This window comes from Lissotriton helveticus, chromosome 10, assembly GCF_964261635.1.
Source record: "Lissotriton helveticus chromosome 10, aLisHel1.1, whole genome shotgun sequence".
Lineage (NCBI taxonomy): Eukaryota > Metazoa > Chordata > Amphibia > Caudata > Salamandridae > Lissotriton > Lissotriton helveticus.
The window spans coordinates 100525195-100534389 of record NC_136071.1 but is presented as its reverse complement, the minus strand read 5'-3'; positions in this window follow the sequence as shown (position 1 = coordinate 100534389).

The window sequence follows — 9195 nt, the reverse complement described above, 5'->3', positions numbered from 1 at the left end:
AAAACAGGCATGAATTCGTGTTAATAAGTCAAGATATTGCTGAAACGAATAAAATGGGATGCAGTGTGTTAAAGATTTTTCTTCATGTTGCGTTTGACTGCCACCTTGTATTAACAAGATCATTTCACCAAGCACTGATATCACTTTGATATCCTGTCCTTTATGCGTACAAGAACATAATTCTTACGCACACGTTTTATATCTCTGAACCCTTATGACCGCACCTGTCATCTTTTAACCACTTGGATGCTAAGGTGTTTTATGGCTTTAAATGTAATTTCCATTGAAGTCAATGGAAACTCCATGACGAGCTGGGCTCGTCATGAGTGTTGAAGGGGTTAAGTACCAGTTTGAAACTGGTATTTGATTGACACTGAAAACCCTTAGTGGATTGCAGAGTTTTCTGTATAAGATCCTGTGTTGGTAATTTGGAACAGTGATTTATTTTAAACAGGGTTATAGTTGTCGTCCTCTGTGTCATGTCGGCATACCTGTTTAGTCATGATCCTTAGTGCCGATATAGGCAACGCCCCTGTCGCCTTCCCCAATCAACACAGGAGCCAGGAGGAGGTTACAACACAGCCTTTATTCAGCCATGCCTGCTCCTAACTAACTTCCCATTCCCCGTTTCCTGTTCCTCCCTTTCCTGCTCCTCCCACGAGTCTATCCCCAAACACTAGACTGCTGCACACGATACTACATCTCCCCCTTTCTTAACAAAATAGTAATCTTCAACATGTTTACAGTTTTTTTTTTTTGACTGTCCGCACAGGTCTGCGGGTTGTCTGCATGGGTCATAGACACATTGCCGTTCCAGGCTTAGACCCAGTCAGCTCCTCAGGCGTTGGCAAGGTATAGTCTGTTGGGGGCACTGCATTGTTCGAGCTGCTGTCGGCTGCCTTGACAAGAATATCCTTGACTGCGGGAGTGTGCCTTTGAACATGCGGGGTATTGTGTGTGATCTTCTTGTTCTCAGATTCGTTGCGGGTTTCAATGGTCTTCCGGGTTATCCACTCATTTACAGATTGTGACGCGATCGTGGCTGCTTTGTGTGAGATGACAGTTGGTGGCTCAGCTCGATAGCGGCAATCTGCCTTTCTTGGTAGCTCTCGTTCAACCGACATTCGGTCTCCTTCAGAAGTGGACGGTGTTCTGGTTCTCTTCCGAACATCTGTATGAGATTTTACTTCCTTCTGTCTCTTCCACTCGAGGCAGCACTGTCCTCTTGTTCCGAGTAGTACATACCAGTCAGTAAGGCACTGTCTGACTGGGCAGCAATGTCCTCTGGTTCCGAGTCGTGCATACCAGCCAGTGAGGCACTGTCTGACATGGGTGACCCGGTTTGGTCTCGGGACTCATTTGTTGACCCTGTTTGTCTCTCCCACTCCCACTCGCATTTGGGACTGGTGGACTCTTTGATCATCCTGGCATGTGTACGTTCCTTTCTTATCCATCCATTTTGCCTTCCTTGCTGAGTGGCAGGGTAGTCTTTTCTCACCCGAGGGGTGTTGTCCCGTAGCTCTGGTTTTCTTCTGCCAGCGCGTTGAGTCAGCCTTGCGGGCCCCTTCAGGGGTGCCGGTATGTTCTTTATGTCTTGGGATAACCGTGACTGACATGACGTGTTGTATTGTGAGGTGATCAAATGTTTTGAGTCATTGACGTGAGATATGCTGCTCTGGACAGGGAGAATGTTCTCCGATTCTGTTGTGTATTTTGGTGATTGGTGCCATGGGTATTGTAAGGACCTTGACTCGGTTGATCAAAATGACCGTACAGACATGTTTTCTGAATTGGAGGAGCCTTTTGCTGGTTTCCTCTGGAAACGTTTCTTTGAGAGCGTTTTGACTGATACATTTCTTGAGCTGGTGGTTTGTGAAGACATGCTCCTGGAGTCAGAGTGATCTGTGAGATATTTTTGTGAGTGTAGCTTTTGAGGTGTCTTTTGTGTTAATGCTGTGAATGGGTTATTCGCTAGCCACGCATTTATTCCTTTGGTCTGGTCGTGGAGCATTTGGTCACCGTCTCTCTCACGTGACACGGACTGTCTCTCCCCGGTTTTCTCATTGTCGTGGATGTCTTTAGTGCACATGCCCATCCCTTTCCGGTGCCTGAGTGGCTTACCACGCCTCATGTGATTTGTTTCTTCTTCTCGTTTGTTGTGTGTACCAACGGCCGTGACACCTGTGTAATGTGTCTTCCTGCTTGGCGCTTCGTCAGGAGTGTCTATAACATTTAGTAGGCAGTGGGTTGCTCGAGTGTGGTCGCATACCAGTGTCCAGAGTTGGCGTGACTTGTCCACTCGTTTGTATTTGGTCCTTTCCACATATCCACTGAGCAGACTGTCATCTGTCTCTTTTGTGTGGTCTGTCTCACTTGATGCTTTATCCGAATAGTTTGTGATGTCTGTTGAATGATTCAACGAAGACGTATCAGTGGGGCTGTCGTAGTCATCCTTCACTGCCTTTTGTATTTTTAACTCAGGGTGTTTCACGTCACTTGGTTTCTTCCGCTGTCTTGTCTCTATTCTGCCTTCGCCCTCCCTCTTTCTGGTTTTGTTTGTTAACTGGGCTTTTTCCACAGACATGAGAGACGTCTCCATTCTTTTGTCTTCGTGACTTGTATTCGAGCGCAGTTCTTTTGCTGATTGTCTTGCTTTAACTCGCTCTCCAACGTCCGCCCTCCTGATGATTTCTTGTAGCGAGAACTGCCCTTGAAGGATCTTGCGTTTTGTTTCAGGTTTCCTTCAATTACCCGGAGTCGAACTGCTTCCTCATTTCTAAATGTGTTGAAATGGCAGTGGTGCACTAGACTTTGTAGCCTTGTTATGAAGTTTGGTAATGATTCTCCGGGTTCCTGCCATGCTAAGTTGAAGGTGATGCGTTCATGATCCACGGTGTCCTTTGTGTCGAAATGAGCGCGTAGCGTCTCTTTGAGTTTTCCATATGTCTCTGTGTCTTTTGCTGACAATGTTCTGATTAGACGTCGGCCTTCGTGACCCACAAGCTGACGTAACAATAGTAGACGTTTCCCGTCCCTTCGCTCGCCAGTTGTTTCGAGAAAGTCGTCCAGTGATTCCAGCCACCTGTTCCATCGGTGACCCAAATTCCGATTGTTGGTCCGCGTCACTGGGGGTGGTATTTCAATGCAGGGTTTGGATGTACGTGTTTCTTCTCTCACCAACATGATGGTGGGATGTATAAGAATGTCATAGGACTGTTCCCTTTTCTTCCACTTTTAATTATTTGTCTGTGTGGCGCCGCGGCCAGGGCGACTGACGCTGGAATCTGGGGGTCAGGGTTCGATCCCCGGCTCCGGCGGCAGGTTAGCCCAGCACCATGCGACTCTGGGCAATAGCTTGCTTAATCTTCCCGACGGCCCCCAGCGCCTAGAGACCCTAACGGGTGATTGTGCGCTATACAAATGTGGATTATTATTATTATTATTCCCGTGGTTCTGGAGTTTACTTTGGTACTTGTCTTTGCTCGTGCTTGTTCCGTTCGGGATCTGTATTTGCTTTTGTTTGTTGCATTGTTGTACTCCTTGCATTTACTCGTGATTGCTTGCGTTGGCTCTGGTGTTTGCTTGTGTTCTCACCCTTTTCTTGGCATGTGTTTCTTTGCTTGTTCGGCCTCTTGCATGGGCTTGTGCTTGTTGTATGTCTGGTCACTTTTATTCCTTTCATCACTTGTTATTTGTACTTGTGCTTCTTAGTATTCAGCGTAGTCTTTACTCGTTTTCTGTATTTTTGCCTGATGGATGATTGCTCTGTAATCCATGCACTTGCCAGTGTTTGTTCGCTCGCTGTGTGCAATCCTCAGTGCTCGCCTGCAGTGACCAATGCTTGGTTTGCAGTTATCAATGTTTGTTGGCTGTTATCAACACTGCAACTGGCATGTACCAACGCTTGTTTGCAGTGCTTGTTCTAGCTTCCAATGCTGCCTGACTTCAAAATGGCCGCTTATAGTTTCCACATGGGATCTGTCTTCATAGCTGCCTGACTCCAAGATGGCCGCCGTCACTGAAGTCTCAGGGCACACGAGACTTCCTCTCCAGTCATTCTAACCAGTGCCGATTCGAACAGGACTCACTGGCAGCCAGTCTCAGAGGCAGCAACTCTTCTCCAGGTCCCCACACCTTTTTACAGCGCCACAGCAATCAGGTGAGGTCGGGGTGGGCTCCCGCCTTACTTCTCTTGGTCACGCGCTCACTCGGCAATCACCTGCCAAGTCTCACGCATCGGGGGTGAGACCCCGATGTCGGCGCCGAGTGGCGCTCGAAGTCAATCTTCTTTGGCGCACAACAGCGCTGGTCAGTAGGACCCTTCTTGGGCCCCAGGCAGCATCGGAGACGCTCCTTAGTCAATGGAGCGGTAGGCAGGGTCGGTGTGGGCTCCCGATCCCTCCTCATGCGGTGCATGCCGATTTGCACGCATCGGGGGTTAGTTCCCGATTTTGGGCGCCAATAGCGCTCGGCTTCAGGCGGCTCCAGTGCTCAACAGCGCTTGCTGGTCAGGGCTTCACACGATCGTGGAGTTGGCTCACACACCGCTGGTCTAAGTCTCTTGGATCCTGGGGCAGCATTCAGGCGCGGCTCTTCACACGCTGCGCCGACACAGGCTGCAGGCTCTCTGTTCTTTGGCCGTTCACAGACGGCAGGGGTCTTAGGCAATGTGGGCTTCAGTACTCATCCCACCTTCGTCGCCATTGTCGCCTTCCCCAATCAACACAGGAGCCAGGAGGAGGTTACAACACAGCCTTTATTCAGCCATGCCTGCTCCTAACTAACTTCCCATTCCCCGTTTCCTGTTCCTCCCTTTCCTGCTCCTCCCACGAGTCTATCCCCAAACACTAGACTGCTGCACACGATACTACATCCCCCCCACACTCTCCCATGATAAACATAGCATGCACTGCAATAAATAATCACACAAAGCTGGTTATTTGGAAAACAGTTTCCTGCAGGTTTATTTCATAAAAGTATGCCAACGTGGTGGGTTAATTTACGGGCGATCCAAGGGCAGCCAGCGGTGACTTTACTCACGCCTTATTAGGGGCAGAGCCTTGCAAGGCAAGCCCCTGGTTGCTCAGGCTTTCAACCACCCGAAGGACTAGCGGGGCACAGTTTTTTCCTCCAGGGTCCTGCCGTAAAGACTCCTGGGATTTGGCATACACACCTCTATTGTGCTCCTGAAGAGGGTACCTGTTATGATGATAAGTAGATGAAGGAGACACGAAACCAGCAAGTAAAGGTAAGTACTTTTACTGTAAGCACAACCTGGCATCCGACCACCTCGACGAGACAGCTGCAACTGCCAGTCGTAGAGTGCCGTCAGCCTACTATTCTAGAAGGAAGAACGAAAGGAGCTAGGAAGCTCCAAACAAGGTAAGAGGATAGGCATCACATCACATCCTCTTCCCTTAAAATGCAATAGAGAAAATACAGAAGAAAGAGAAACAGTAAAGAAGAAAAACAAGAAAGGAAAAGAAGAGAAGCAAAGCACAAAAGTAAAGTCTGACATTACTTTGAAGACAAGCAGGAGTCAAGATCAATCAAAATCCTGAAGATAAACAGGAGGTCTGTGAGTCCTAACTGCCAACTCTAGATAAAAAAAATAGTCAAGATCTATCATAATCCTGAAGGTAAACAGGAGGTCTACGACTCCTAACTGGCTACTCAACATTAGAAGATTTAGACAAACCCTCCTGATTTTCCTCTCTAAATCCTCGAGAAGAAGAAAATAAATTATTGGTACATGAAAGATCTCTCACCAGACTGGGCTGAGCATCATGCCCCATAACCTTATCTGGCATATACATTACTCAAGAACAACCTTCTTCATCTGTGGCACCATTGGAAACTGAACCACCTTTTTGGTACAAAGTCACTCTGCGTAAATTCCAACATTCTCCTCCAATGACAACAAAATACTTTCCCACACTGACAACACGGAAAGGTCCTTTAAACTTAGTGAGACCACCCCTAATCCTTCCAGACTTCAATTTGACCCAATCGCCGACTGAGAGTCTAGAGAGAGAGTCATAAAAATCTGTCTCCTTATCAGAAGATACCCAATTTTTGAGCCAAGATGGTACAAGACGTGAACCAGGAAGACGCCTCCTCATAACAAAGAACGGAGACTTCAAAGTAACACTGTGGGGAGTAGTACAATAAGCCCACAACATGTCTTGGACCAGACACTTGTGAGCCAAACCATTGACTAGGGCAAGTTGTATGGTACCCTGAACAAGTCTGTTTGCCCTTTCTACGATACCATTTCCCATGGGATTGTAAAGAGAAGTACATGAATGCCTCACACCACACTTCTCCAAAAAACAAAGCATCTCTCCAGAATTGAGTTGAGTCCCATTGTCAGTGAGTAAAACTTGCGGTATACCCTCACGCAAGAACAAATCCTCCAACACACCAATCGTAGACATTGAGGTAATTTCTTTAAAAAATTCAAGATACAGCCATCTTGAATGCACATCCACAATAACAGCTCCAAATCACATGCCCAAAGGTAACTCAGAAAGAGGACCAATAAAATCAAGGCAAATGGTATGCCACGGTTTCCCAGGATCTTCAATGTGCCCCATTGAAGTCTGAGAACCAACTTTCAATCTCTTCTCACTCTCTTTACAAAGAGAACAATCAACCACCCAGTGTCTAATTTGATCATCCATAGCAGGCCACCAGAATTCCTGTTTGATACGTCTGATGGTCATACCTTGACCCAAGTGACCCTCATGCGCTAGTTTAAAAATATGCAACCCGAGGTCCACAGGAGGCACAAATCTCTCACCTCTCATAATGACATCTTTACCGCTCAGAGAGAGGTCATCTAACAATTTCCAATACAGTCTCACATGTATTGAGACCATACTCTCACGAGGTGAACCATTCTTGATGAGGACAATAACATCTTGCTAAACAGAATCATTGATCATGGCTTCGGACAACTGTGATTTAGAGAAAGTACCCAAACTGCATTCACATACATCAAAAACAAAGGCAACATATTCCTCACTTTCCAGTTTCTTGACTACTTCTTTGTCCACTGTTTCCCAATCAAGTGACATGCATGACAAGCAATCAGTTTGTAGGTTCCTCCAGCCATGAATAAATTCAACATCATAAAGATACTCCTGTAACCTCGCAGCAAATCTGGCAAGCCGTGCTGAACCTTTCCCAGCACCGCCTCCCAACAGAATTTTCATTATAGGTTTGTGATCGGTTCTTAATACAAACCTAGAGCCCCACAAATATACCCTGAAATTCTCCACTCCCCAGGCTGCAGGAAGAGCCTCACGCTCTATCACTGAATAATTCCTTTCAGCTTGGGTAAGGTTCCTCGATGCAAATGGAATTGTCCTCTCATTACCTCTCTGAAGTTGGGAAAGTACCACACCTATACCAGTCAAGCTAGCATCAACTGTTAGAAATGATTTGCAAGAAACACTGAAAGGCGCAAGAATGCCGACATTGCAAATTTGCTCCTTTATTCTTGAAAAAGCTTTAGACTCTTCACTGCCCCAATCAAATTTACAACCTTTACGAAGAAGTTTCCTCAAAGGTTCCGATAAATAAGCAAATCCCTGCACGGGACTCGCAAGTCCCAGGAATGACCTGAGTTGGTCCTTGTCTCTTGGAGACGGGGCACTTATTATGGCTTCCAACAAATTGTTTTTGGGAGAAATGCTACCACTGGATATAGAATACCCCAAGTAATCAACTTGATTGGTGAGGAAATTACACTTTTCTTTATTGACTGCGAGACCCTGTTGTTCAAGCTTCCACAAAACTTGTCTAAGAGATGCATTGTGTTCTTGAATGGTTTTCCCTGACACCAAAATGCCGTTTTGGAAGTAGACTACACCAGACAGACCTTTGAGCATATTCAACATCATTCTTTGGAAGGCACTCGCAGCCGAAGCTAACCCAAAGGGCATACGAGTGAACTGAAAGACGCCTTCTGTTGTGATGAATGCTGTAAGGGACTAAGAGTCTGGGTTGAATTTGATTTTATGATAAGCAGTTTGTAGATCAATTTTGGAAAAGTACTTACCACCACCAACAGACTGCAACAGCTCATTTATATTAGGCAGTGGGAATGTGTCAGTAACAATGTTTCTATTTAAGGACATGAGATCAATTTAGAAACGGAGTCGACCATCAGATTTGAGCGCCAAAACTACCGGAGAAATCCAAGCAGACGCCTCTACAGGTTCAATAACTCCAGATTTTAACAAATCATCCAACACATCTTTAGACCCTGCCTCACAGATAGAGGAACCTTCCTCAACTTGTGTTGTATCTGGGACGCATTAGGCTTGAGAATGATTTGATGCTGATATCCTTTGACACAACCAAGTCTATCTTCGGACACTCTGTGAGAGTCTCTAAGAATATCATGAACTTGTATGTCATCTGATACAACCATTATTTGGTTTGGAGCCCTGGGATTAATGACAATATGAAGGTCATATTGGTGCATCCAACCCAAGATTGGGGGACCCTCCTTGGCCACATAGACTTTGCCCAGGGTGGTATGTGAACCAAAGGAAATCTGACCAGACATGTATCCTATGACATCTATAGACTGACCTTGGTAACCAAGTGGGTTGATATCTTTGTCCAACAAAGAGACATTCACCCAAGTAGATCGAAACAGAGACTCGGAAATGATTGTGAACATGGAACCTGAATCAACCATCAAGGTTACATCTTTGCCACAAACATTAAATACAGCAGTAGGCCTGTTCAATCTTGGAGAGTCTTGAGTAACTCCCACCAAAGTTTGGTCGCACATCTCACCCACCACTAAGACCCTATTTGCAGTTGATTTAACATCATTACTCAATTGAACAACATTCACTTTGGACTTAGATTTTTCAAAGGCATCTTGTTGCCTACACATCCTAGAATAGTGTCCTTTCTTGCCACACTTGTGGCAAGAGTGGTCAATAGCAAAACATTTCTTAAAATCAGCTAATTGGTAATGACTGCCACACCGCAAACATTCTCTGGTCTTAGACTTAGATATGCTCCCCAAAACTTTGGTAGGTCTAAAACCTTTTTTTGATACAGCATTAACATCAAAGCAATCATCATTTGATTCAATATCAGCTACTTCTTGTGACATTTTATCCTTCTTTTATACATTTTTGAGATTCTTCAATGACTTTGGCCATATCA